General features: G+C 39.6%; 1 long non-coding RNA gene across 1 annotated transcript in view; it reads right to left on the bottom strand.

The window, feature by feature from the left end:
• Positions 1-19,574, bottom strand: part of LOC137146784 (uncharacterized) — a 141,406-nt gene extending 121,832 nt beyond the window's left edge. Inside the window, exon 1 of the long non-coding RNA XR_010918051.1 lies at positions 19,539-19,574. This is a non-coding gene — a long non-coding RNA (uncharacterized lncRNA). The remainder of the gene's footprint in view (positions 1-19,538) is intronic.
• Positions 19,575-27,888: the final 8,314 nt, after the last annotated feature.

The raw sequence follows: 27,888 nt of genomic DNA, 5'->3' as shown, positions 1-27,888 counted from the left end.
AACAACATCTATATTAAACTGTCATTTAGTCTGTAAAAGATTTATGAAATGGCATATATAGAGTTATTTTACATTTGAGTAAAACTATTTTTGTTTTTATCCATTGGCCTGTAAAACCAAGGGCTGTAGTTCCCTCAATTTTGTACACAGACTAGAGGGTGTTAATGTTTAATTTGCAAGTGACCTAAAATAGCCTTTTATATAAATCAGCCTTAAGGTCCAATATTGCAGGATTTTCCAAGGCTATTAGAATACAGTGCAAACGCTGTGAATGTCACTTTACCAAAAGCACAAAGCTCCCATTTTTAGCCCTGCAGGGCTGAGTGACAAGACTTTGAACCCCAACACCAGTACAGGACCCATATTGCTCATCCTGGACCTTGCACGTATGTACATTTTAGGAGGAAATCCCACATTTGAAGAAGAGAAGGAAACATTTATCTGTTAAGTTGCCTTAAAACATAGCAGAGGTTTAAAGTTAAAGAAGTTTAGAATGTTAGAATAAGTCCCAGGGAAATAGAATTAATTGGAAGAGGGCAGGGCAGGAGATCAAAACCATGAGACAAATTGCAGAATTGCATGCAGCATTTTATTTCCAACATGACTTTGCAATTGCTCACATGGCTATCATGACCACACATGCACTTATGTGGTGCATGACTTGCTCTCCACACATATGCAATGAAATGTAATTCTTTGCCTACGTTTCATTAAATATTTTTGGTCTACTGGAGATTTACAAGTTTGTGGTCCCCTGAGATATTCAATCTTGAATTTTACAATCGAAGTCAATTGGCCTAATACTTCTTCCATTATATTCAATGACAAAATACACATTGATTCAGGGGGAAGTATATTTAGGCCAAGAATCCATTCGTGAAATTTTAAAAAATATTATAATATCATCATAATGGGAGGAGATACCAAGTTCAGTCTTAAGTAACAGAACCAAGTGGCATACTTTGTTGAGCTGTCCTGTCTCAGAGGAGAAGCTCTCAAAAGGGAAGTGATCCCTCAATAAGCAACCTCGTATCATTCATGAGCTAGTTTCGGTCAGACTAATGCTAAATTGATTTAGGTTACTATATATGGGCCAAAGTAATGCAGAGATTTTCATTGTCTACTATACATACAAGTGTCATGTGTATACACACACACACACACACACACACACACACACACACACACACACAAGTATACTGCTTCATGGAACATTAGGCCTAGGTCATTAGAGATCCATTAAGAGGAGGAGATTGAGACAGCAGCTATATATGATACTGCTTTGTGCTGGATCTTGATGACAAAGGCAGCAAAGAGAGGCAATAGATTGATTCTATTATGTAGCAAGAAGTTTTGGACCTAATATGAAAAGATTATATTTTTAGATGCACAAATTAAGCTCACTATTAAATGCATGGAGTAGATGGTGAGGTTTTACTCAATAAAAGTGGTGTAACGCTTTAAGGTAGCATTAGTGTAGTTGAAGAATTCAAATGGCTAACAATCTTTCCGTAATAATCAGGTAGAATTAATTGCCTTACAAAGATTCATAATTACAGTTGTTTCCTGCATGTTTTAACTGTAAGTCAAGCTACAAAATAGTGTACTGAATTATAATTATCTAAAATGTATCTTGCACCTTTCCTTCCCAAGTATTTCAGAATTTACTAACTATTCTTCATATTATACATAAGGGAATCACCACTTCAGTCATTACATTGAAATGCAGTGATATCATTTTTTAATTGCAATGTACAAAACCACTTAATTTACTACAGTACCAGAATATGAATTAGAACTAGTTGGGAATTTTGACAAAATGTTTTTCCATTAAAAAATGCTGGATTTGTACAAATTGAAACTTCATGGGACAAGATTGAAAACAGAAAATTAATTGAAACCAAAAGATTTTGAAAAATCAGTTTTGAAATTGTCAAATGTACAAGTTCCACTTTTTGACTTGAAATAAATTTCAAAATGAAGTTAATTTGTAGTTAAAAATAAATGCTGAAATTGAAACAAGATGTTTTATTTAACCTGATTGGTTTGATTAAGGAAAGTTTTTTTTTTTAAAGAGGACTTTTTTGTCCCAAATTAGGATGGGGAATTTTTTTGATCTCTTAAATTCTCATGGGACAGGAACACTGTTTCCCACCCAGTTCTAATATTTACCACAGGGGCAACACAAATAAGCCAAGAGCCAAAGCCAAATTCACTGTTAGAGAAACAAGGTGGGTAAGAAAAGCTGTGTGGCTTGAAAGCTTGTCTCACTCACCATTAGAAGTTGGTCCAATAAAAAGACATTCCCTCATCAACTTGTCTTTCTAATATTCTGGGATCGACACATTGCATACAACTATACTGCATACACATTCATCTTCTATGACACTCCAGTGGAATTACACCTGGAGTGATTTTCCCTGAATGTGCTGGAATTCAGCAAAGACATCAGATTATGAAGACTGGGATCTTTAACCACCTTAAAAATTGCAATAACTTCAGTTTTAGATTTTTATGGGGAGATTGCTGCACTGCTGGAGGTACAAAGGGACTGAAACACTCTACAGGCATATTGGATTGGTACCAATAGACCATCTACTGAATCAATTGATGCATTTGGGTTAACCTTTTGGATTTTTGCCTCACCTCTGAAAGATGCTTAAAAACACATAATTCAGGCCCACCTTATTCAGAAAAAAAGCCACTTATGCACATGCTTAAATTTAAGCACATGCTTGAGTTTCATTGAAGTCAACGAGTCTTAAACATTTCTGAAATGCCAAATCTGATTAGTGGTGATTGCCTGATTAAATAAAAGAAGAAAAAGGAGGGATGCTTTATTCTTCCATTTTTTTTCTTGGAAAACAGTGAAATTTTAATCTTGCTCACTCATTTTGGAAGTAAACAGTCCTGAATTATGTCACAATATGTTGTACAAATGCATTTAAGTTCCAGAGGGGTAGCCATGTTAGTCTGTATACAGCAAAAACAATGAGAGTCCTGTAGCACCTTAAAGACTAACACATTTCTGGAGGCATAAGCTTTCGTGGGCTGCAACCCCACTTCGTCAGATGCATGAAAAAAAAAGAGTGTCCAATCAAAAAATGAACGTATTTGTATGAAAATTTCTTCAATCAGACAAAAAACCCAAACAATAAATACAATATAGAAAACATGAAAGTCAACACAATGTAGTAGCTCCATGGAAATTAATTTTGCAACTGTAGGGTATTTCGATTTAGCACACTTCAACTTGTTTATCCAGAATTCCTGAAAACATTAGCCTTGTTATAAAATTGTGATTATTTTAAAAAGATGTTTCACTTTGTTCATATGTGTTATAATATCATGGCAGGTCGATTTATCAGTTTTTTCCAATCTGACAAAAATAAATTTGGATTTGCACCATAGTTGTGTGTGGTATTAATCCAGAATTACAACCATAGGCTCGGTGTTAGCTTTTCATACCCTAAGAGATTGGAATTTTAAAATGGGGCAGATGCTCCCTGGAACCAGCTGGCGGATGAAATGGTTCCCAGTGTAATTTAAAGGACTGCTGCACTAGTATGGCACTGTGCCTCACCCCCTCCCATGCCCTGACATACAGTCTACCGTCAGTAGTTTCCATGTGCTGCCAAGGTACTGCTGTGTGCACAAACAGATGTGTGTGCAAAGCAAGCATAAAGGATCCAAACAAAGAGGGGATGGGGGTCGGGTGGGAAGGGAAAAAAGTCCTCTTTAATAAGGTCTCATGGAAAGAGCAGTTGTATTACAGTTCATAAGGCTCTTATCTCAGGATTCTGCTTCAGAGCTTCCACATTTAGTTTGCAAAAAAAAAAAGTCTGTGGGTCTGATCTGGGGAATTCGGAAGAATGGACACCCCTTCTCCTCCCTTTTGAATCACCTCTCTTCTGCCCAGCTTCCTGTTCCAATAGGCCTTCCCAGGGCAAGGCTACCCATGCTGTCTTCATTGTAGGCTTCAGTCTGTCCTTTAAAAGGGTAGTACTTTCCTTCACATTGAGATACTGAGCTCAGATTCTCAACACCTCAGAATGATGGCACTATTTTGTAACTGTGGCTTATATAAGCACAACTAAGACTCTGAACTTTGCAAGTCATAAAAATATACAAGGGATTTGTTAAAAAGAAGTTACAAGGGCCTATTTTTAAAGCCAAAACCAAGTGTGGGGTGGGGTAGGGGATGCACAGAAACTAGCTTGATGTGGATTACCCAAAATCTCTACTGGGAGCAAAGAAATGCTAGAAAGATATAAGAATGGGAATGTCTTGTGGTTGTACATCAGTAAATTTAGATTCTCAGACCCAGACTTTCAAACCAGGGTGCCTACTTTTAGTACCCAGCTGATGAAAGTAGAAATCCATGCCATATGGAACATTAACTGCCCTTTAAACAATATAGCAGTGAATTTATATCACATTGCAAAAGAAAGCATTTCAGGGACTGTAGCTTGGAGCCAGGAATTATCTGTAAACATGGAACTACTAGAAGATTCATGTAATGGTAGGTAACTTCAGCTGTGATTTTGGATTTTGGATTAATTGGTTATTTTGTACAGCACTCTGAATATGTTAAAAATGTATAAAATTACTACAAAGATGACAGGTTAGCATTGTGAAGGAGAGTGCTGTATAACTTGCTTTTGACAGGGAACAGAACATTTGCAATATGTGTGTGCAAACTTATAGCTCAGTTACCTATGCAGAATGGTCTCTTTTCTTAGAGCTGACCTACTAAGATTAGTGCACATCATTAAGCAAGATATTTAGTGAATTTTACAATTTATAGAAGGTCTAGAAGTTGCTTCGGTACTAGAATTAACAAACCTTTAGACTTTTCAAAAACAGATGTCAGCACAACTGTTTTGTAATTGAAGCCCTTCCTTTCCCAGTTCAGGGAGACTTTTGGGCACCGAGTAAACACTCTCTCTGGTTTCTCTAACCTGGTATTTAGTGCTTAGAATGTAACTTGTTCTGCCTGACTCAGAATGATCTGGGATGAAAAAAATCCAAAACAAAAAAAAACCCCTTTGCTTTGGAATCAGTGCAGGGACTTGCACTTCAGTCTCCTGTCTCACAGGTTAGTGCCATAATCACCAGGGTAGAGCATTAGTCATCACCTCTCACTCTGTCTAAAAACCTTTGTGAAGAGGTTTGATTGAAAAACTGATACCTCTCACTGAAACAAAAACAGCATATTTTGCTGAAATTTCATTTAATCTAAAAGTGTGCTGACCTGTTCTACTCAAACACCTACATGAGGTACATATCATCCCATTTTACAGGTAAGGAAAACAGACTTTGCCTGAATGCTCAGCAACTTTGGGCGTCTCATCTCCCAGTCTTGTGCCCAAACCACCATTTAAACACAAAGAAAAAACTTGCTCTATTTACAATGCTCCACACCCAACAGCTCTTCAGCCACTCGAAGCAGGATTAAGTCTGGGTACCATGCACAGAGAGCTCCAACTCTTGGAGACACATGACGACATCAGAATCTCAGTTTTCATTTTGAAAAAAAAAAAAAAATTCTAACTATCAAAAAGAAAAGCTTGTCCATGAGAATGAAGTGTAACAGGTGCAGAGATATCTGCTGGTGTCCCAAGCTATCTGCAGACATGAGGAGATAGTTTACACTTCTTAATGCTAATTTGTCCTAATGGATTGTTAGCTTTGAAAAAAGTCATTAGTCTGGGGCCCAACTCCTCCCTTCTCCAGGAAGAGTCCCTGCCCTCATGAAGAGAAGGAGCTGTGGTTCAGCCTGTCTAAAGAAGAATGGTAATGGTCCCTCACCAGACCGCTCATCCACGTAACCTCTTCCACTGCCCCCCTTCAGGAGCAGAGAAACCACTGGTTAAGGACCCAGTGCTGAGTTGCCTGGGATCCATATTATATTAATTACTACCCTACAGCCATTGTGCTGACCCTCTGACACCAGTTCAAATGCCCTTTAGTTGCTTCCAAGTCAGCTATGAGGGAAAGAGGAGGCGGGAGGATTATAGGATGAGGTTTGTCTTCTATTCCACCTTACAGAAGATAAAAGCTGGATTCACTTATACTTATCTAGTACCAGCCATGATCAGCCCTGAGCCTGCTGTGGGTGGGGCAACAAAGTCAGAACACTCAGCCCTGTGTGACCAGTGCCTTATGTGCCCCTAGAGCATGCAGAGCAGCTCACAATAACCAAAGTTAGCCAGTCCCTGAAACTCACCAAGCAACAAAATATGGGCCTAATTCAAAACTTAGATCAGTTTCATAAACTGACCAAGGCCAGGTCCAATCCTGAGTAGAGTGTCACCTACTGAATCATTCAACACCATTTACCACAGGCACCCGAGTTTTCCTTGGATACCTCCCATCCAAGCACTGACTCAAATTAGATATTGCTTATTAGATCAAAGAATCTCTCTGCATCAGGGGGCAGGGCTCCAAGTGAACACATGGCATTCGAAGGGGGAAGACAAATGCTGAAGACTTTACATCCACGTTGGTGCAGAGTATATATGGTGCCTGGTACGTGCATATGAGCATGTTTAGGAAAGGGTTCGGCCTTGGCTTTATTTCAGTTTTAATTAGAATGTCTTCCAGGGTATTTCAACTCACTCTCAGCAGCTCCTCTGTACATTTCCCTTTTGCAAAGATTTCAAAACAGATTCTACATTGAATCTTTAGAAGTGCATTCTGACCCTAACCATTACAGGGAAATAGAAAGGTGTACTGCAGACACATTCCCACCATCCATTTAGACAGTGACAATGAAACATGCCATTAACATTAAAGTGGCAACAAAACACCTACATTAGAGGATAAAGTCCTTATGACATCCTCCACAAGCCTACAGTAATGTTAAACACCCATACATACACAAAAATAGCCAAGCCTTAAACAATACCATCTGTGGTGGTGAATATGTTAGGAAAATGAAATGCTAAAAAATAAATGTTAAGGTTAGCCATCACGTGACAGACATCAAAAAGGGTTAAGTAGTTAGAAAAACTAGCTGACCTACAAGTCGCATGGGGGAGGGAGAGGAGGGAACACATACAAGTAACATCACCAATTACCAGAACAGAAAATCTAAAAAATACAGAACTGAAGTGCAATGAACCAAATGAGTTTCTATCATGTCTATAAGTGTCACGCTGGCTAGCGTTGCTGCAGATATCACTTGTACTGTTTACCTGGCAGAAAAGGATTAAGTTTGTTTTCTCAGATCTTCATTCCAGAATGCATATTACTTACTGGAGAAGCTACCTTAGGTAATGCTTTGGGTGTTTAAGCATTTGTAAAATCATAAGTTTAATACATTACCCTATTCTGTTCTCCTTCTATTTACAGGAGGCCAGGGTTATAGCTAGGCTATATCTACACTGACGGCAGCAAAGTCGCCGCCTTTAGATCGACTTCTCTGGATTGACGGATTGATCAGTGAAGACCCGCTCAGTCAATCCAGAAAAATCAACGTATTAAGACCACCTTCTCAAGTGGCAGTGCAGTGAAGACGGCGTGCAGAACAGAAGCAGAGAAGTCGACGGGATTTCCACAAATTTTTTACATCGCTTGCGTAACTCCGGTCGACTGCCGCTGAATCTCCGAGGTAAGTGTAGACAAGCCCTAGGTAGTCAGAGAAGCTGTACTGTCATTCTTAAGTCACTAGCACACTTGCATGGAGGAAGCAAGGCACAGAATTGAAACTGGTACAGCACTAAGACTGCGTGGCATGAAATACTCCTTTAAAATGTTGGTTTAAGTTGTAAGATAGACCTCAGTCAAGGCAGATTCATTTCCTAGCCTGTAATCCTGGAAAGTGCTCCACATGTGAAAGTCTTTTACAGGATCCAGGAACTAATTGCTTGGGCTCTGTGCTACCATGCAAGACACCTAGGTTTTATTTCCAATCTTGTTTCCTCAGCCCTGAACCATCATAGACTGGGAGTGGAAGAAAACATGCCCATCCTGGCCTTGTGAAGAGGATGATGTGACTCTTCAGGAAGAAAGCCATTAGTTGCTCTGTAACAATCTGTAGGGCGATGCTAAAGGGGCTAGAAAGGAATCAGGCTGAGTTCTCCTTGGCCAGAAAGATGGGGGTTGGAATATGGACTAACTGGACTAAATAAAAATGGAGACAGGTTGGAGGGAGAATCTCAGGACAGGAAAGGTACCCGGGTAAATAAGAACTGGGCCTCCTACTCAGGTAATCAGTAGTTATGGTTTGGGGGTGATATCTTGGGAGAAGTGAGTAGCAGTTTCAGAAGCTGGTGCTGAGGAGAGATTGTTATTAGACTCTTTTCACCAAACTTTAACTCTTGCTGATCACACTTAGTCAACCAAATTTTGGACACAGGCCTTTTACTGATATGGAGTAGCACAAAAAACTTTGTCATGACAATAAAAGAAAAAACCCCAAAAGGCCAAATCTTGAATCATAAACAACAGCTCTGCTTGATGCCCATTAACACATTGTAACAGCCACCTGATGCAATGAAATCAAATGAAATAGCAAATGAAAAACGGAGTAATTATCAAAGGAGCTAATGAGAAACAGAATTTACCAGGTGTTGTCTTCTGTTCTAAGGGAGCTTTTGTTGACACGAGTTGTTTGTGTTTAGGGAATATTTCATTCTGAGTAAAATTTTCTCCTGTTCCCAGAGTCCATCATGTTATGATCTATTTTGGCTATTTGTTACCTTTTTGTGGTTAAAAGGGACTATTAATTTCACCATACACACACACCTCTATTCATTTATGGTGTACATTAACCAAGTCTATATAGTGTAAAAAACTGGGGAAAATTAGCCCCTTAAACCTTTGTTCGTTTCCCAGCTATTCTGATTCATTAACTTGCTTGCTAATAACTATGTTCTCGCCCTCCAGCCTAGTTTTCATCCTCAGAACTGCTATAAATGGTGTTGGAAAAGAAGCATGTCAGCATGTTCTTTCCAAGCCTGAAACAAACCTTACAGAAAAGACCTACAGAATTTAAACACAGAATGGGAACCTTCCCATTCCTTTTTAAATTACGTACAGAATTCTGTATCTGGATGTAACTGGCTATTAAATACTACAGAAAGATATTCTCCATTAAGTTCTATAGCTTTTTCAAAAGAAACACCTATGCAATCTAAGTATACATTGTATATGTCATTCTTTTCCAAAATAGTAGAAAGGATTCATGTTTTGAGAGATAACTAGATATGGCTCAACTGCCTGGGATAAGAAGTGACCACAAGATTCACTTAGGACTTGAGCAGAATATACAGTTTTGTCTTCTTAATAAAATACAAAATGAAAGTGAATTCACAGAAATTCCAAAACAAAAGCCCTGGAAAATGAATTACTCCATTTATTCACAGCACAATTAAAGTTTTGGGCCTATCAGTGCAAGCTTCCTCTCAAGTATGTGCAGAAGTCCAACCATAACCTTAACAGACCACCTCTTTCAAGGAGCAATAAAAGTACCATCATTCTGTCTACATGTGCATCCCATCCTTACTTCAACTAGGATATCAGTCAATACCAGTGGAGGAAATGTATTTGTGACAGCTTGCTGTCTCGACATTTCTAAACCAAACTTATGGCTGCCTATCCAAACTGAGTGGAACTCCTAGAACTCTACAGAAGCACTGTAGCTCCAGAACCAAGCTTTTCAAGGACAGGGAGGTGGAGAAAGTGGAGCGAGGCTGTGACATTCACCTTTGCAATCTGGACTGGTGAAGCCTCCACGCCTGAAGCCAGTCTCACTCTACCTCGCTGTGTGAGCTCCCACTCCTGAGCAAATCTTGCACAGCCTCCAACAAGCAAGTTCATCCCAATTCAGTGAGTCAGTGCCTCTAGCCAGCCACTCATGGGATTATGCAGTGGGATGACCCCAGCCACCAACCCCAATCCCTGATGCAACTCTAGGAACTGCCATCTTACAGTGTTCAGTGATGCCCACTGCAGGCTCATGTTTGTCAGTTTATCAAAGACATTGATATGCACCAACCTTGTCACTTCAAATGGAATCTAACATACCTTAAACCAAATGCATGGCTTTAGATATATATATATTTTTTTAATTATGTACAGAAAGATTTTAAGTTATTATAAATCAGAGGAAAACAAATCTGATTTGATCAAGTTAAACAAAAGCCAACCATTCTAAACTAAGTTTAACACTTTTAGCAACCTTCCATATTCAGATGATTCTCACCACAGACTAAGGACCAGCCACGTCCTCCCCATGATCAGCATTTCAGTTGCTTGATAGTGTTTGCAGATGGAGGTGGAAGAGATGAGGACAGCAAAATGTTTCCCCTTTTTAACATGTTTCTTCACCCTTTCTCCCCCCTCCCCCGGGCCTCACCCCCTTTCAAGGTCAGATGACAATGTCCCTGTATGGTTTCCTGCATACCCAAGTCAGTGAGTATCCCCTTATCGGGCTTAGGCTAGTCCAAGATCTGGCTTGTTTTATGCATGCCTTAGTGAGGCATGAACTGCCCTTCTGCTCTTGAAGGGTTTTGCCTGAATCTGCTTCAGGCTATAAAGCACACCTTTGGGAACGTTACTTAGCGAAGCCTCATAACCATACATATGACATTGCAACAAACATATTAAGGTTCAGTACAATAAGGTTCAGTAGGTCATGAGCATTCCAAAACTTTCAATCTTACATGACATACTTTGCATTAAACAGTACACAATTACACCATAAGGGTGCAGTGTGTCACAGAGGTGCTAGTCTAAACTAGGTGAAGATGACAACAACTATCAAACAAACAGTCATCAGGAATGGGGATGAGACTTGCTCTTTTCCTCCCTCGCCAGTTTTGCAGCTCTCCAATGGCTGCTGTTTCATGAACTGAAAACTGGGTAATAACATGAGAGGACCCCATGCTTGTAAAACTCAACCAGCTCTTGACTAAGAATTATTTAGAGAGAGGCTGCAACTGAAGTTATAATCCAAGCCACTTACACACAGACTAACTTCCAAACTCTTCCCTTCTGCAACCTATGCTGCTCCCTCCAAATACCATGCAGGTCATATGCTACACATGGGAACCTATTTCTTCAGCTTCCCCTGTAGCCATCCATCTCCTTAAAATAGGATCTTATATTCTGATAGAATGCCAGACAGGACTCTAGGTGACTGTTATTCCTCTTCTCTCACATTGCACTAAAATATTCTCAATTAAATCCATGTCTTGCCCTGCTCCGCTTTCAAGCAATGGTTAGTACTCCTGTGTGTCAACTTCAAGCAAGGTGGCTTTTGGTATCTTAGCTGCATTTCCCCATAGACCTCAGAATAGTTTTGTTGTACATTGCCAGCGCCTGGTCACATTTCTCCAGTCTAATATTGCTGCTTATCTGTATTGCAGGGCTCCAATCAAAGGTGCAACTGAACAGTTATTGATCTAATAGCATAGTTGCAAATATAGCAACTGAATGGCTGGCACCTTCCTCTGCAGTGCATGAATGCTGAGAGTCTGATTCTGTTAAGGTCAGCCTGCAGATATCCTCTTCACTGGAAATCTGGACTTCAAACCCTGCTGCTTTTTTCTTCCCCAAGTAGCTATGGCATTGGGACAAAGTGATTCTGTTTCCTTTGCCCCATACATGATTGCCCATAGGGTTGGCATTTTTCTTTCTGTATTGTTTCCATAGTATAGGTATTTGACCATTTTTGGTGGGTCTGTTTCTGGCCTGCTTCCTGGGTTGCTTTATCTTGACCTTGTTTAATTTATTCTGCACTAGTGGCCCTTATTGTTTTAATCATTGCTCTGGACAGTCCAGCTGCACTTGGCAGTTGGAGCAGTTTCTCTCAATCTCTCGTGTAAGGTGGAACCAAATGTTCCACACAATTCCATCTATAAATCAGAGAATCTTTAGTGTCTCCACAGTTAACATGGATGCCAGAGGTCTCAGTTCTAATGTAAAACTGTTTATTTCTGTGTCTGCTTTTTGGCTTCTGGTTAAAAACCCCCATCCTACTCCTCTCCTCCCAGTATTTTTCTAGGCTCATTCTGTCTGGAATTACAGTACTTATGACAACTTGATCAGCTGTTTAGTGTTTTGGGCAATTTCTCCTGGGAACAGGAAGCACCCACCTTTTACCAGGAGACTTGCAGACTGGGGTTAGGGAAGGAACATGCTCAGTGATTTTTCAGTGTATTAAAAGGACAGCAAGGACTACATCTGATAGTGTCTTTTATACTCTGCCCAGTTACTGGGTTTCAGCTGCTGTAATACATCGCATACACTTGAAGGATGGAATAATATAATGGAGAACAAGGGCATTTTCACATTTTAAAAAGCAAATTTTTAAAGTCAACATGTCAAAATACATACTGAATTATCCACGAGATATCAATTTACTTTCCAAGCTTGTGAGATGTACCCAATACCTACAAGGACAGTGGGTGTCAGACTGTGTGGTGCTTTGCAAACCACTAATATTATAAACCACTTTAAACGTAAGGGGTTTCCTGGTTCTGCTTGCAGGCTCAGGGCTCTGCAGGAAAGCATGCACTCTGGGTCTTCAGTCAGTCTGCAAAGAGCGAGGCTACTGCAAAGTGGTTGAGTTGTCTCTCTCTGCCTTAGGGAGAAACCTGCTGTGTGTGTCTGTTTTTTGATACTTGTATGTTAAGGTTCTGGATTCTAAGGAATAAAGTAGTGTTCTCTGAAAGGTGTCAAGGTAAGAAGCCTATGTTTTAAATCTAACTTGTGGTTGTAGGCCAGGAACAGAATATGCATGACATTCATCACTTGTCAGCTGCAAAAGGTTCATGGAGACCTTAAAGTAACTATAAGTTCTAGGGGGAGGGCGGAAGAAAGGGGGAATCCACACACACACCTAAAATTGCCAAGTTGTGTCTTTTTCTGAGTTGAAACTGTGTTAAATGAGTCCATTGCTTAGGAGTTGGTTGAACACAGATTTAAGTCAATGGAAACTCCCATTGACTCCAGTGAGCTTAGATCAGGCCCAACATCATAACTCTACATTCTACCCGACACCATAAATGCACCTGTATTGTCCATAAAGCTGTTCCCGGTTCACTCAACGATTCACAAACCTGACCCAAATTTTGGATTTATATCAAAATTGAAGACCATAAAGCATCTGGTTCCATTACACACATTTTACGCAGGTTAGAGAACACTCATCCTGCTTCTTATCCACAATGTCCGTGAATGAAGTGTTGATGAGCACGTTTGCTGCTTAGCAACACACAATTTGTAGAGGGTTTAGTGCCTTTCAGGTTGATTTAACTAAACAATTGTTCAAAATACCATTTTTAAAAACTGGCGTGGTTGAGGTGATCTGCATTCTTTCAAAATTCTTGGATTGATCTTTTAACTATAATTCCTCACACTGTTATGTTGGTTATGCTTTATTGCTTAATAGGATAATGTCATATACTTTACAAAGATAACTGGGTGTTTGCAACATTGGCACCTCTCCAGTATTAACACAAGCATTTCTAACATTGCAAGAAAATGGAGATAACACTACACAGTATAAAGTACCAAATACATTTAATTTATTCATTGAGACAGTTCCTGTATGTTGAAAAGAAATACCAACTGCTTATTAGTAATCTATTTAAATAACCTATTTATTGAAGATGAGAGGCTGTGTAATAGATACATATCAAAATTATGGTTTCTAAATCCCACTTAATATGTTTTGAATATTCAATTGGTCTTTAACCTACACTGCACTAAGACTGTCAGAGATATTTATTCTAATGCTTTTGGTTCAGGAAAAAACAAAGCTATTGAACGTTAAATATACAAGAGCCAGTGGCTTTTTACAATCTTATTTACTGAAGGTTAAAATCTATGTAATAGAAAGCAATTATTAAAACCATATTTAACTATGAAAAAGGCATTTAATCTCTGATTAAATATTGGAATAAGACTAAATTAAAAGCATCAGATATTTATGACACTCATTGTAAAGCTGTGACAAAGTGGAGATATTCTTGGAGCTTTTGCTGAGTGCTGTGTGCGCGTGCACGCCTCAGTTTCCCCACATAGGTTACTCATGTATGTCAGTGATGGGACCTGGTGGTGAGATCATTTCAGAGACCACTAGAGGGTGGATGGGCCTTCCCCAGCCACATATACCCAGACTTAACCAGGACCCCCTGCCCTAGCCCAACCAGTTGTGACCAAGAGAAGTGGCCACCTTGCCCAGGAAGGAGACAAAGGACTGGGGAGGGGCGAGGGAAGAGAGCAGTCCCCCAAGAGAGCATCCCATGAGAGGACGGCGGGGATGGAGCCCCATGAAAGGGGCTTGCCAGCTGGTTACTACCATAACTTCTAGTTAAGCTGCTAGCAATGTCCTTCTACATGCTGTAATCCTGAGAACTAACAAACCCTTCCAACTTCCACACAGGCTGTGAATGGCTTCTGACTGCGGAGGTGGGGTGCATGCCCCTTTGGGGGTGTAGGGCTCCCCAGAGTCCCAGCATAGGGGCAGCCCCTGCAGAGCCATGGCACTTAACCCTCCGGGGCCAGAGTTAGGAAATGACTGCACTGGTGTGTGGAGACCCGGGGGGGCAGGGGCGGGCAGACTTTGAAGCACTCAAGTCCTTTCTAGCTGTGTCAAGAGGCATCCAGAGCATGAGCCCTGGGGGACTCGGTCACAAAAGCCTTATAAAAATGTCTACTGTATAACTGGTCTTCAGCTATGGTACTTCAGAAGTAGACTGAACTACTACAAGTAACAATTTAGATATCATTTAATTTGCTGGAAAATCAACTGCAGGAGAGACATCTAGTAGATGGTCAATCAATTAACTAGCCAGTAGGCAAACTCATAGGCAAAAGTGTGTATTGGGAAAGGGAGAGAGAGTCCCTCTCCCCCCCTCCTCTTATCAGTTATCTGAGGAGGCATGTAAAATGCTCTCCATTCATAAAACTGACACAAGTCATCTTATTCTGACACTATATTGAATAATTTAATTGGACTATTTCCAGGGTGTGACTTTTGTAATCTTTTTACTTTGTAGTATTGATTTTGTGAAGATGATAACCTCTTCGTATGAAGCCCGCTTGTGGTTTTCAGAGACTTGTATTGTATAATTTATAATAGGGAGTTGCCAGATAACTGGGATTTCTTATTAAACTGTCAGTGCCTAGAGAATTCAATGTAAAAAAAAAAAAAAATCTGCTGTATTTATATGTATGGATTGAAGATAGATAGATCTGGGAACAAGCATTCTTTTGAATACACCAACATGAGTGGCCTCTCATCCACAGCCACCCACCCAATAAAATCAAGGAGACTATTAGGTAGATTTTAGCCCTTTACAGTCTGCAGTTTTTCTATATAGGATGCAAATTTCTATTTTTAAAGCTAAGTGTGCTAAGAAGAGGAAATGTTAGAGCTAAGAAATACTTCTGTGCGTTGCAAGAAAGCTCTCTCTCCCCCTTGCTTTTTGACTTAATATAGCTACCATTTTACAATATCCACAGTGATGATAATTGCTTAGCAACGGACTGAAGGGGATTTGTATTAGGTGATGTACATACAAACAATACCAACTAACCATTAGCACAAACAGAATCTGTCTATCACAAACATTATCACAGCTGCACAGAAAACAAACTCAATGTTACTGTTTAATTACTGCCAAGAAGAACGTTTTTATTTAATTTTAAGATTGTGAACACTAGCAGTTCTGAGAAGAGAGACTGCTGAAGTTACTAGCATCAGACATGCATTGAGAGCCAGAAATCAGTGCATATCTGAGGCTAGTGAGAGCCACCATTAATGAGAGGTTGCAGTGCTGTTTGATAGGCTGAAGCTAAGGCCACCTACACACTACAGTTACATGGGGCATAAATGGACAGGATATTTTAAAACTGTTTAAGAACAATGCTATGCTGAGACTTTAAAAAGAGTCAGCATCTACTGTGTAGACATGATACTTCTTACAGAAGTTAGCACCCATGTTTTTCTTGTCTTTTCTCTTCAAGTGATAGCTCCATGTCACACAACATGTGCCAGATGGTTGCTGCCCCTTACTGGGAACATTTTAGTGGTGTTATGTGCATGCCATCTTTAGCAAAAGCTTTGGGCTGCAGGTCGTTATGTGAAGTGATACAGTCATCCCTTCCATACAACTGCTCTCTTGCAGTATGACAGGGATGTTTGGCTAGATTTTGTTTTCTTTCGAAGAAGAAATGGGAGAGAGGAGAAATGACCACAGCAATTATTGGTGAGAATAAAAAGATTTTTAAACATAGCCTCTGCTGATTAGCTTTTTTTTAAGCTACTCACGCCATCACCTTTCCACCTTACTGGGGATCACCTTACGGAGGATCCTGTAGTTGCCCTGCTGCTCCAGCAGCAGTGACCAAATGGCTTTTATTTGTCTACATCTGGTCAACAGTTTGCAATATTTCTCTGACGTAAACTCTTGCACCTATGATCCTCACCATCTCACTCACGATCAGACTACTTCAGTGCATTGTGTGGAATACAGATAGAGATAAAATCAGAAAGTGAAACTTGTGCAATATGCACCCAGCTAAGTGCTCACAGCAGCCCACATGACACCAGCCCTGGATGATGATGGATTTCTGGGTGTAGTTTAATGTGTCTGAGAGGACCTATATGGCTATAAATGGCCTGGAGCATGCCTATTTCAGGCATTGCCTCTCTTTCCCTGTACCAAATTGCCATAGTGGGCTCTGGAGTGTTGTCAGTTTAAGATAAAAAGAAAGGACAGGGAATTCTCCCTTAGAGGCAAATAAATGTGGGATTCTCTCCCATCTTTTTCCTCAAACCCAGGCCCACCCTAGCTCCATCTCCTGCCCTTCAGGCCAGGGTGCAAGATTTGCCTCTGCCCCAAGCTTTTTGGGAAGGGAGGAAGTACGGAGAGCTGATCAAGGCTGTTACTCTGGTGGGATGTTCCTGCATTTACTGGCTGTTGGCAAATCTCCTGAAGTCCTGGATGTACCTTGTAAGGTTTTCTACCAACCAACACAAACAAAACGTAACCCTGCAAACTCACTTTGAGACTTAATGAACGTCTCCAATGTGCAGTTCCCAGGCCAAGCCATGTGTGACTCTTCTTTTGTAAGTCAAAGTGGGCCTAGGGTGAGCCAATTGTTTTGATTAAGTACCTCTCTACTCCTTTGTTTGAAAGCAAATGGGAAACAAACAAAGCAGGTCCACAGCCTGGTGTTCCTTAAGTAGTATCTTACCTGTACATTGAACATCAAACCAAATTAGTGCAGGAGTTTGTGTGTTTGACCCTTTCCAATGGTCTTTTCTGATTTTGCCCTCTCACCCCCATTTGCAGCTCACCTAAGCCTTTTTGCACTCTTTTTTAGTGCTTATTTCCTGGCTGTTATATTGTCCTTCCATAGAAAGTGCACAGCTAATGGATCTGTAGACCAGATTTTCTTAATTGGACCAAACAGAGGGATGAAATGCAGCATTTTTCATTTGGGTCCAATGCATTTTTATTGAAAGTGAAAGATAAGCAACTGCCAAAACTACTATCTAAGTAGGTCCACTGCTTACTGCCTCAAAAAGAAAATTAGGGAACATAGCCACAGTTGGCATTTTCTGATCAGGTCCATTTTTCTTCCACGGAGGATGAAGATAGAGGTTAGCAATTCTCAATTAAGTACTCTTTTCTCCTGCCGATAATGAATTCGTGTGTGTCACTTTCATTTTACACTGAACCATAATGTGACCAGCTAAGTAAAGTCTGATAATTAACTAAACTGATTATGTGAAAAGCCATATTGCAATACTATAAAATTGTTTTTGCTTGTAAAGGGCAGTATTGTTGTCCTAGTGTATATTTGGAAAATTGGGATTTATTTAAACACTCACTGAAATCATTCCTATACTCCAACAGACAATTTGCTAAACAGAAAAATTAGTCATTTATTAACCAATTTTACAGACAATTAAGTTACACTAAAGTAAATCAATCAACTTTAATGTGAATCAATATACTTGTTTTCATTATATTTTGTGTGACAGCAAGATAGACCAGCTTCAAATTTATATATTGTAAAGTAGATACTAGCCATTTGCATTCATGGTTATTACACAATTAACCCACTTTTCATGGCTAATCAATCCACAGTTATTGAGAAGGATGTTCATTAATCAGATTAGGCACTCCTGGGCACACACAAATCAATAGTTTTCTAAATAGAAGAGACAGAGGAAGCAATAGAGATTGGATGTGTTGATCTTGCCTGAATTTTCAGAAGGAATGAGAAAACTCCATCAAATCAGGTTATGAGACTCTGCTGAAGTTGTAACCAATTTTAGAACCAAACTCAAAATTGTATAATGTGTGTGTCTTAAAAAAACAAAAAAAGCCAAATAAGCCACCAGACCTCACAACAAACAAAGAAACACACGCCTTCCTATGTCCAGATTTCAGCTAGGGTTGAGACCAGACATTCTGAAATTACACCATGGCTAAAGTTCTTGTGGCATTTCCAGCCAAGATAAGCAGCATGAGACACACACAACTCAGAAGGAAACTGAGAATTCAGCCAAAATTTAGCACACACCAAGAGGCATGAGTTCAATTGAACACAAAGGCTAAGCATTTTGCATTTCACCCAACACTAATTTTCAGTTGGCTCATTAGCACGGTTGATAATGCAAAAGATTTGCATAGTCAGGATAACCATTGAAAAATAGAAAAAAACCCACCAAACTGAATTGAAACTTTTAGTTTCAGACTAGTTTTGACATTAATCTGCATTTGCCTGAGCTCCTGCAGTGCATCATGGGACTGTAATAGGGTTGCACTCACCACTGTTGTGCCTCCTGCTGATTATTCTGGGGAATCAGCTCTGCAGGTCCCAGGAACCCCACACTGTTGTGTCTCATCTGCCCTTACCTCCATTTTAGGACTAATGTCTTTCTAAAGCCTGCGGTGTCTGCTTCATGACAGAGTCCTCTGGCTATGCCATAATCTGTGCTCTCCCCGCTTTGAGGGGATTCTGCAGTCCCAGTCTAGCCACTTTCTTCAGTGGCAGCTGAAGTCCACTATCAGGCCCTTATTTCAGGGCTCTCAGCCGCTCCTTCTCCAGAGCAATGCAACCAGTAGATCTGCCCTACATAAAAGAGGCTGTGATAGGTTCATGGATTAATGAACTATTATTCTACAACTTTGGGAAAAAGGCTTTAATACACCCCCTTTGACCAACATCATGCTAAGGAGAACCTGGTGCATACTAGAAACTATGTTTGAGAGTTAGACCCTTATTGTTCAGTTCAAAGACTGTTCCTGGTTTACTTGTTTAAAAAGAGTTAAGATGGACTTTGTTAAAGACTGCTGGAAAGGACTGTTAGGAAGTCATTTTCCACTGGGAAAAAAATGATTAAAATCTCAAGAGTAACTCAGAAGAGAACTACTCTTTTGCTTGCTCTGTGACATCAACACCTGCTCTGCAAACTAACCACCTGAGCATTAGCAATAAGTAAAGCTCAAGAAATGTGTTTAGATATGTCAATGACAAAGGAGGAAGCCATACATAGCCCTTACCTTCTCTCTCTATTTAGGAAGACACTTCTACTTCCCACAAGCCCCACCTTCAATCCACCGCAGGCCTTAATTGTTTATGGCTTTGCTTTTCATTAGACACAGCTGCCAGCTCTGCCCTTCAAATGCCTAAAGTGCTACAGCTGTCAGCCCCTCTCTCCAGGCTTAACATCTAAGGCAATCTCTAGGGGCTGGGCTTTCCTTCTCATCCCAATGAAAGGATTTAACTCATTACAATATGTCTACACTGCAACTGGAAGCAAGCCTTTCAGCTCGGGGTTCACAGACTCGTGCCAGCAGGGCTCAAACTAATGCACTAAAAATAGCCATGTGGCTGAGGTTCTCAAACTCCTGGACTTGACAGCCTGAGCCACACCATCCCATGGCTATTTTTAACCTGATAGTTTGAGCCCCACTGGTGCAAGAGTATATAACTAGGCTGGAAGGTTTGCTCCTAGATGCAGTGTAGACATATGCATAGGACTCAGCCCCTGGCAGAGCACATACATCCCATCACAGACATTTTATTCTCTGACCAAAGACTTCCAAGTGACAGCAGTATGTTTCTAGCCATAGCCACCTTTGTTGCAACATTGTACAGTAACATTCTCAGAAAATTTAAGATACAGGAAATAGTGATATCCATAGCTATTTAATTACAGGGATCATTTAAGCAACTGATGTGGCCTTTAGATTTTCTTTTCTTTTTCCTTTTTTTTTTTTTTTTTGTATCCTCTGCTTTTTTAAAAAGTGCAATGCCACTCAGAAAAGTGATTGTAACAAGGACGTTGAAAGTGTACCAAGCTTGGCAACATTCAGTGGCTTCCACATCAAAGCCATTGATTTTGCACAGGTGTAACTAATTGGGATTTAGTAAACAACTTTGTTGATGATGCCTAAAAAAAGAATAGAATCCAGCTGTGTTGGCTCTGTAAGGCTAGGAGGAGTTAAAAGCAGCATAATCTATTTTTTGTCATTAAAGTCAGAAGCTCTGGCTCAGAATACACATAAAGAAGACATTTGTCAAATAACAAGGTGATGTTTTACTTAGTCAATTTTTTTAACGGAGACAAGTCAAGCATTTGATGAAGTCATGGTTGTTATGCTACATATAGAATATATGGTTTGAACAGGGGGCTCAATTCAGTGTCAGTGGGTACAACTTGCATAATAAGAAATTAATTCTTACATAGTAAGCAATTAATTTTTTCTAACTTTGTGATTCTACATGGTTTGGTTGGATTCAGATAAATGCAAAATAATAGGGATGTTTACTGCCACCTAAAACCATTGTGTAATAATAATCTGATGTGGGTAATGAATGCTCTCAGATTTTATCTTGGAACTGCTGTTTCTAGCATCAGCTGGGTTCCACATAAATGAAGCCACTCACATGAACAGGCATTTCAACCCTTCAGAAAGATGCACTTCAAGTACAGATTTGCAGCAGTTTAGGTGATATGGATATTCATCTTTTTAAAGGATGATTCTTATTTTGCCAGAACTGTTACTCTTGGGACTAACCATCTGTGACAGAGAGAGACCATTCTCTGTTGAGAAACCCTTTAATGTTCACCAAAAACAAAAAATTAGTAAGTCCACCATTAGTAAGTCCTTCTAAAAGGGGGACAATAATGGGGGAAAAAAAAAAAAAAAAAAGCCTTGGCATAGCAACTCCATACTAAAATTCCTGCAAGGCAAAATGCTTCTGGGGAATTCCTCTCTAGCTAAAGTCCTTACTAAGTGAAATGCCTAGGGAAATGTTTTTGATAGACTGCTCCTGGGGACTGCCTTGCTCGTTAGAGCCTCTGCTGGCACTGTTTTCATGACTGCCCAAGTGAGGGTTTTATAATCACAAGTAGAGCACAAATAACCTGCAGGTAATCTAAGCCCTTCTACAATTTCTACAAGATCCTGGGACCCAGCTGCTCTTTCATTTCCTCTGGCTTTTAATAGCTATCATACTACATTCACCTATTCCTATTTTTGGTACTTACATTATTCCCCCTTCTTCCTTTAACACTGCTGATCGCATGGCTTAAATTCCGCCCATGAATCATCAGAGCAAGTGAAATATGACTTTTTAGGGGGAGATTTTCAAAGGCACGAAGAGTGGCTGAGTATCCAACTCGCATAGAAAGTCCATGGGGATTGGGCACCTAACTCATTAGTTTGCTGAACTCTCCCCTCACTCCCAACCTTTGGTTCCACTTCCTTTGGGCCATGCAAGTTTGCTTTTAGCTAAGAATTATCTTCTTAGTGGAAAAGAGCAAAACTGCATCAGAAAAAAATAAATTTCTTGAAACCAGCAAAAATTATTAACATCTGCTGTGGCTTACTTTATGTGACCTTTTCCCACTGCTTTTGCTCACAGAGAAAGTGGCAGGGCAAGTAAAAATACTTTTGTTGATTTGTGCATGGAATATGCACTGATAACAATTAGAGTTGTTCCTACTTATCAAGGGCACAATAAATGCCCTTGACACTTACGGCTATAAGAAATTCGAGGTTTTCTGAGTGATTTGAGTTTCTTGCTTCATGCTTTACTGGGGCATTATTAAAACTGAAAGCTACCCAATTTTCTCACTCAAAGACCTTTTCAATAGTTAAGAATATGCTTTCAAGCTGTAACTGCATCTGTACATGTGGTTGTCCCTTTATCAAGAAAATATATACACATTTTACTTGTGATGCTGTCAAAAATCTTGACAGCTAAATAATTCATCTTTGGAAGTGTAGATTCATTTCTGCTGTTAGTTGCAAGCAGTAAAGGCCTCTCTTTCATAGGCTGGATTCAGTGCCACATTGATTATGCAAATAAATTTTGTGACTGCTGTAGGCATACAATACTTACCTTCTGATTTTAGCATCACAAAAGGTAGGCCCAAATTGTGGAGCCAATGAATTGTTCTTACATTAGTAAATTATATGCGACTTAGAAATCAGCCCCCCTTACCTCTTCCCACAAGTTTCCAGGAGCCAACATCATCATCAACAGATGCAGCCTTGTTTCCAACCTGTACTGTCACTCAGTTCTCCAAGATAGCGTTGGTATTTTTCTGCACTGCTGAGAACAGGCACAATAACCTGGTACATCACCCATTAAACTGGGTGACATTTTTCATTAGGATCTTTTTTATTCCAATGAAAACTGTCCTTTAAAAATTTGTTTTTGAAGACTTTGGGGTTTTTTAAAAAAATTTTGATTTCTCAACAAAAACATGTTTTGTTCTGTTTTTTGGGTTTCCATTTTTCCTCTGCTCCCCGCCTTTTCTCACTCCCCCCCTCCCCCCCAATTTTCATATTGCCATTGAAAGAATGGGAGGAGGGAGGAAGAGAAAATGGAGGAGGACACCCGGAAAATGGAATAATTTCCAGTTTAACCTTTCTTCACTGAAGAACCAGAACACTTTAAAATGGAGAGCATTTTATGAAGAGGAGGCCTCAGAACATGGCAAAGTGAGCACCTAAATTATGCTGATGCCAGAAGGGGACTCAATCACATTGGCAAGCTCTTCTTGGACATGTAAATCCAGAACAGATGAGACACCCCTCCAGCCAAGATGTCCACCACCAAGGACAGTGGGAATGTGCTGACTCTGCTAAAAATATGGCTGCAGGCACTCTCCCTCGTCCCAAGACCTGCCCTGGGGCTAAACTCACAGCCCTGGTAATCCAGTTTCTCAGGTTCATAACCAAAGAACCTCAGGGTCATAACCATTCTACTCAAGGAAAGGGAAAATGGAGAGCTTCACTGGGGCAATCCCTAGTCTAAAATAATGATTTTTAATCCAGAAAAGGATGCCCTTTACTTAGACCATGCCACACTATCATTGGTGGAAACCTGTGTCATGTACCTATAAACAGCTACCCATGATTGCTTTTGCTTATCTTGCAGCAAGACCTTAAAGCAACCATCTAACATGATTAGTATGCACACTGTGTGTCTGGGGATGCTGGTGTTTCTGTGCGTACTTAAGGTTGGGATAATAATTTTTTAATTATTTATTGTTTGAAAATGATTTTAAAAATGGGGATGGGAACTCTGACACAAGGACCTACTTGCAATCGTAAGGGAAAGATTACCCAGACCCAGAATGCTGATTAGCTCATGCATCCTACACAATCGCATAGACTGAAATAACCATCTGAAAAATGCACATTGGGGATGTATCCCATGTAGAGTTATTTGGAATATTTTTCATATTCACTTAAGGATTTGGATGCTGGGGGAACCCAGAGTAGCGGCAGGCTGTCGAGGCTTGTCCCACTGAAATGTAAGATAGGTTTAGGTATGTTTAGTTAAAAGTTTTCTTTTCAATACCTAATAATGGGGTAGCATCGGTCCTTGGTGTTAGCAAATGCATAAGTGTTTAGACTTTATTATAGTCTCAATTGGTTGACAAGGGGGGATAGTTCCATTCCCGATCCTACAACATTAGTATAACCTCACAGCCACAGCAATAGGGCAACACATACTGCTGAAATATTTGACATATCACTTTGGGCTGGATACCCTGGGCTGCCTTACACCCCTGAAATACAGGGTATAGTAGACACACTCCACAAACTCCATAGGGCCCATGTCATCCATCCTATCTCATGAAAAAGGACTCTCATTCTTGAAGATATTACTAAAACCTAAGCTAAAGAGCTGAAGCACCCTCAGCGGTCAGTTGTATTACACAACACAAACATGCTTCTGTAGATGAACACTTCTGCTTAATTTAACAAAGTATTTAGAATGTATTAGACTCTGCAAAGCCGACATAAGATTGAAGCTCTTCTTTCAGATACACAGGGGCATTGTGGTAAAGATAAGGGCACCCTTCTGCACATATTGTGGGAATGTCCTCCAGGTAAACATCTGTGGAAACAAGTTGACACTAGAATTAAAGTGATCTTGGGCTTTAGCATTAAACATCGGTCAAGATATTAGGATATTTATTCACAAATTTCAGCCTCTCAAAGGTACAGCGTTCATAGTTTCTGAGAGAAACCATGATCACACAGTGAATTATTTTAGATGTGGAAAAGTACATCCATGCACAGAACAATGATATTCTGACCTCTCTGACTTAGTGGCCAAAGGAGGGGCCACCTTCCCCCACAGGGGTCAACAACATGAGTTTTTAGAAATCTGGGCTCCATTTTTGGAAACATTTGACTAAGGAACAACTCAGGGCCCAATGGACAGTTCTGACCTCCTTTCCCCGCTCTTTCCTCCTCCCCCTTGATTCTTATCCCTCCCTCCCCTGCTTTCATACTTCCCCTCCCTGCCTTGTCCATGTTGTACCCTCAATAATCACAAAGTATTAATTTGATTTGATAGTTTATTAAGATTTAAAAAAAATGATTTTTGCATATGTATGTTAATGCTGTTGTATGATACAGATGGTAATTTTATGTTTATCATTTTCATTTTTTGTATTGTAATGTTTGCATTGAAAAGTAAACATTAAAAACCTTAAAAAATACATTGTGGACATTTTTAAAAACAAATATTTTTCATAATATTTTTGTAAACCAGCTTCCATTCTTCAGCTAGCTCTAATGGGCCAACAAGATAATTTCTCGCTCACTGGTAGTCCCCTCCCTCTTCTACGAAAAGAATAATGTTTCAACACAACTGTGAATCACAGGTGTAGCCCAACGTCTCATAGATTCCAGGGCCAGAAAGGACCACTGTGATCATCAAGTCTGACCCCCTGTATAACAAAAGCCAATGAACTTCCCCAAAATATTCCTAGAGCAGATCTTTTAGAAAAAATCATATCTTGATTTACAAATTATCAGCGATGGAGAATCCACCATGACTGTTGGTAAATTGTTCCAATGGTTAATTACTCTTACTGTAAAAAATTTAGACCTTGTTTCAAGTCTGAATTTGTCTTGCTTCAGCTTCTGCTGTTTGATCGTGTTATACCTTTCTCTGCTAGATTGAAGAGCATATTTTAAAATATTTATCACCCTGTAGATACTTATGGACTGTAATCAAGTCATGCCTTAACCTCCTCTTTATTAAGCTAAACTAAGTAATGACAATGTTTCTTTCTTGCCTATATGGACAGAACACTGTTTGCTATGCATAGCATGTTGTAAGCTATGCTCTTTTATACTCATATTAATTTAGAGATACTTATATCCAGTTTACCAACTGTAAGTGAGTATAAATAGGTATAGCTTACGTACCAGGACAAATGTCCGAAAGTGTAAATGAAAAGTGGGAACTAATTTAACTCACACCATATTATATTGTTTTAGGTTTTTTCTTTCAACATTTTTCTCTTTTGGCTCCTCTCTTGGTGTCTAGTAGTTAAACTCAGTGGACCAGATTCAGATATGATACATACTGAGGTGTATAACTAGTGGGCATGAATCTATGTCACAAAGATAGAAATGTAAAAGTCTAAATTGGTGTCATGCATATGTTAAAACATATGCTGGAACAAGATGTAAATTACACCATCTTAGATTTCTTCCCAACTCATCTCTGAATTTGGTCCAGAGACTTAGTATCTACCACAAGGGAGATGAAAATGGTCTATAGAAGCAACAGTTAGAGAAAGCTAAACAGCAGGAGACCAAATTCAAGAAGTGGAAAAAATAAGTCAAGGAACAACCGCTTGAGAAAGTTAAACAGTATGAGACTTTTCACGGATACCGCAAATAGCAGTGAGACAAAAAATAAGCTAGAAAAGCAACAGCTAGAGGAAGCTAAGCAGCAGGAGACTTCACAGCAAAATAGGTGTAAAACAAGAATACACCAGGGAAACAAGAGCTGGGGGAAGTTAAATGGTTAGAGACTTCAGAAAACTCAAATAGCAGTTAGACCTAAGTAGGCCGGAAAAAACAGCAGATGGAAGAATATAAAGATCATGGGAGAAATAAAAGAAAAAAGGTGGTTGTGGGGGAGAGAATGGATTTTTTTTTATTGATTTTCATAAAGAAACAGACAATGAACAGTATAAAAAGATAAATGACTTACAGGTTGTATATGTTTCCAAATACTGCATGTTTCACGGGATCGCTAATAGAATTATGCAATGATGACATTTTATAGCTTGTCAAAGCTGCGAGACATGACAATAAAAACCCCAGAAAATATTACATAGACATATCATGTTAAGGTGGGGATAACAGTAATAAAACAGGAAGACATACATGAATAGGCAGGGAAGGGAAGGAGGGGCTGGGGAAGGGGAAAGAAAAAGAGGAGGAGTTAGGAGGAATGAAGATGTGATATTCTTTGAACAGTCAATATTTTTATCTAGGTGTATCTAGAAATAGGGTTTAATTTTTTTCTAATTCATATACATGCTCTTTATGGCAATAAGCTATTCTTTCTTTAGTTGCTAACTCAGACAGGTCTGAATACCACTGCTGTATTCTAGGCATTAGGCTATTCTTCCCTTTTTGTAAAATCATGTGCTTGGTGATTATTGCAGCACTCAAGAATTTGTAGCACAGTTAAACTCATTTTAGCATGTAAATAACCTAAGATATACTTTTCGGCTGAGATTTAGCTGCTATATTAACTCTGGTGTCCACCACTTTCCATAGCTTGAGTGTTGTATAGTCTCATAGTATGTGTATCAAGGTTCCTTTTTGCTTTTCACAGCACAACAAACATCAAAGGATATGCCCTTTATCTTGTGCAACCTCTGTAGTGTCAAATCTTTTGTTGCACCAAATGTAGTGGGAGGTCCACAGAAGCTCCTATAACAAAAAAACCCCAATACAAATTATAGCAACATATGAACATATACGTACTTGGTAATGCCTGAGACTACCAGTCTTGAAAGAACACTAAACATAGCTAAAACTCTCTTATACTCCAGGTGGGATAGGTGTAGACAGCCTAACTCTGCTCTCCCCACCCTCCCCTAGCCTCTAAATACTTAAATGGGTATGAAAATTATCACTAATAATCCCTCACGGGAAAAATCCCCAACAAAGATGGTGTGGAAAGTTTCCAGTCTATATTCTATAATGCAATAAGCATCCCTGAGATGGTTATCTCTGTCTCGGAGATTGTGTAGTTCACATGGGCTTAGCTGGGTTTTGAATCAGGGACCTTCAGTGCCTTATGATTACAAGTAGGTCCTTGACTCAGAATTGCCACCTGGGACAAATTGACAGAGTTTCCATCTCCTGTATTTCAAACAATTTTCAAACAATAGACAATTAATCCAACTATTACCCAAACCTCTGCTGCATGTGGTTAAACCAGCAGCTCCACACATATAGTCTGTGTGCTAGACACGTTTAAGGGTTACATTATCATTTTAGAGGTAAGCAAAGGTGATCATGAATAACTACCCTTACTATCATGGTAGGTTCATGCTGTATC

Source organism: Emydura macquarii, unplaced genomic scaffold, assembly GCF_026122565.2.
Source record: "Emydura macquarii macquarii isolate MOO-44397 ecotype Brisbane River unplaced genomic scaffold, CSIRO-AGI_Emac_v2 contig_480, whole genome shotgun sequence".
Lineage (NCBI taxonomy): Eukaryota > Metazoa > Chordata > Testudines > Chelidae > Emydura > Emydura macquarii.
Note: the sequence above shows the minus strand (reverse complement) of the source record. Positions and strands in the feature narration are given on the sequence as shown.